Raw genomic sequence first — 3324 nt, forward strand, 5'->3', positions numbered from 1 at the left:
CAGATAGCACATTGTGTAGCTTTGTGCTTAATTACAAACAAACAAACAAAGCATCTTTGGGCTTTACTGTGTTGTTAGTGTCACAAAGTAATGAAACTAGTAATTTCTTGTATATGATTCCAATCCCCTTTTTACTTTTTTGACGATAGCGATACTATTGTGTCCGTTTTTTATGTTTCGCTATCAATACAATAATCAATTGGCGAATCTTCGATTCAATTGGTATATCAAATTGATTGGGATATCTACGAATAAGTTCTTCCCTCATTCGACCTGGACCCATGGTTCAGCTTAATCGCTACACTTAAACCATCACATTCACAACTACATCTTGAACATTTCAAGTATGTTTCATTCCTGCATCGTTTTACTTCACACTTACTTCTCCATGTTGGCTCTTATGGTCTTGGGTCAGGTCACGGGTCAGGTCCAGCGCCCTAGACCTCGAAAATAGCGCAAAATGTCTTCTTTTTGTCTAATCAAAACAACCCAAACTTTTCCAGAATGACAGTTTTTTTTTCCTTTACGATCCACGTTAAGATGCCAGGCTGGCTCTTCTGGCAGGTGTTAAGTATCTACCATAGTCCTTGCGGTATAAGTTTTCTCGTTTGGATCACATTTTTTTCATCATAAAGAGACTTCAGACAGCCTTGGTGATAGGTGTTGTATTTTATGAGAGATAATATATTGCGTTCACATAAGAAAAAAGTACATATATAATTACTTTATTATTACGTTATTACGTGGGCTATTTACATTTAATAAATCCTGCAAAACGTTAAAGCACGCGTGCAACACATCAATGCTGCTAGGTCAAATAAATTTCTTGTTACATTTTATATTAGCAGAGATTTTAAAAGTAGAGCTATTAACTTTGTTCTGATACACTACAGAGTAAATCAACATGTTATGCATTTTTGTCATAAATCTTACCAGCACAAGGGTTAAGACATAGGATATTGTTTAACGGTATAGTTCTCTAGTGGGTGGAATCGAAACGCACGTGGCTTGTAAAACCATCATCCCTTCCACAGAAAGTACTTATATCAAACATTACTTTGGTTAGGCTCACTAGAATCGAGATGTACGTGACGTGTTAAGTTCCATTTGTCCAGTCCAGTGAAGTACTCGTTGCTATAGAAACCCCACACTTCAGAAGAAAATTAAAAAAACAAATAAGGGAAGAACTTTAGACATGTGCTTAGAATGTTGTTATTCCAGATTGAACCTAATAATGATGAACAAACGTAAAATAATTTACTTATCGTGGTACGCTGAAGCTAATGACGGCGAAAGTGACTTTATAATATTATTTGAAGCGGCATAAATTAAAGTTAAAACGGTGAAAAAAGTAACGAAATTGGTTCTGATTCCAAGAGTATATACAGTTATCAGACGAACAATGAAATATTTTTTATCAGCACAAGTTAATCTTGCAGCATTACAAAATGAACTCAAAAATGGTGAATCAAAGCCACAATATAACTTTACTGATTAAGTGTATATGAATTGAGTAAGTAAAGGTAAAAGAAAATAACATGTGATTGGAATAAAATTATCTTGCATCGCATGAAACTAAATGCGTGGCAAAAATATAACAGAACTTCATTTCATAGTTTGATTAGTAGTTTTCAAGAAAATTACACCATTTTGTTCCAAATTTTACATTCCAGGTTGTCCTAATGTTTATCATTTCTAATAGAAATGAATGCTATTCTGTATATTGTGTTAAGTTTGAGCACCAAATTTTTCGACCAAGTCAGCACGACCCGGCATGGGGTTATAATGTGACGGTCAATCCCACTATTTGTTGGTAAAAAAGTAGCCCAAGAGTTGGCGGTGGGTGATGATGACTAGCTACCTTCCCTCTAGTCTTACACTGCTAACTTAGGGACGGCTAGCGCAGATAGCCCTCGTGTATCTTTACGCGAAATTCAAAACAAACCAGACAAAGATTTTTAATTTTGAGCCAACTGGTCAGATATATAGCTGAGTTAGGTCGAAACAGCTGGTCATGGTACTGTTGCCTTGCCTGTCAATTTTTATGTGTTTAGTGAACGTTGATGAACATATGATAATTTTCTATAATTAAGTCATCACTGAAAAATTAAAAGTACAAACATATATATTAAAAGCACACATATATGTTAAGGTAATATCAAAGTCACAATAAGTAAGAAAATCTAAATCACGGTTATTGAAAATTTCATTTTTAGCAAAACTTATTTCTGTGTTGTCATGACAAAAATCATTTCATTGAATATTATAAAACCTAGATAGAACTTTTGTTCCTTTGAATCAGAAAACTTGTGTTCAGAATTTTTTTACGATCTTTTAAGAGCCAACTTCCAAGTACCAAATTTTCAGATGAAAAACTAAATATTTCTACCATATTTTTTATTATTTAAACATCAAAAACTTTGATATATTTTTTTAATTTTTGTTACTTTAATACTGCCTTTATTGGACTTCATTCTTACTTTACCAATTTCGTCTCATCTCTAATATAAGAATAATTTAATTAATATGCTTGAACTTCGACAATATAAATTGGTCAGCTCTTCTTATGGCTTTTATGAAGAGTGATTTCTTTTTAACAATAATTTTCCAATATAATAATACTATAAAAACTTGTTTTAACAGACCCCGCACCATTTGAAATTCCGAAATTTGACATTTACAGGAAGCCTATTATTTTTATTGTGTTATATATATTGATCTCCATACTTTTCAGTTAGTTACTGGCTTCTGTGGTGTATAGTTAAAAGAACATACATTCCAGTATTTCTGCAAGTTTTTCGTTTTATTTTCGAAGCCTAATAAAATTTGTTCAATAGTTCTTTACTGATTGAAAGACAGAATTCCTCGAATATTGTTACTCACTCCACTCTAGGTGGAGCTACCTAAGATTTACAGTTCATTGTGTACGTGAACATGAAAAAACAACCTTTAAAGTATATATGAAGAATTCGCCCCATAATCTTCAACGGCTTAAGCCAATACAATGCAGGTCCGATAACAATTTATATAATGTCTGTGTGTGTGAGTAGTGCTTCAAATATAATAATATTAAAATCCCCTCAACTGTAACCTGAACTGAATATCATCTGATTATCCTGTCAAGTATAAAATGTACGATTTGAGTTTTAATGGACTCTTTCAATTAGAAGTATAAAATGTACGATTTGAGTTTTAATGGACCCCGTCAATTAGAAGTATAAAATGTACGATATGAGTTTTAATGGACCCTTTCAATTAGAAGTATAAAATGTACGATATGAGTTTTAATGGACCCTTTCAATTAGAAGTATAAAATGTACGATA

The sequence above is a fragment of the Limulus polyphemus genome, unplaced genomic scaffold, assembly GCF_000517525.1.
Source record: "Limulus polyphemus unplaced genomic scaffold, Limulus_polyphemus-2.1.2 Scaffold413, whole genome shotgun sequence".
Taxonomy (NCBI): domain Eukaryota; kingdom Metazoa; phylum Arthropoda; class Merostomata; order Xiphosura; family Limulidae; genus Limulus; species Limulus polyphemus.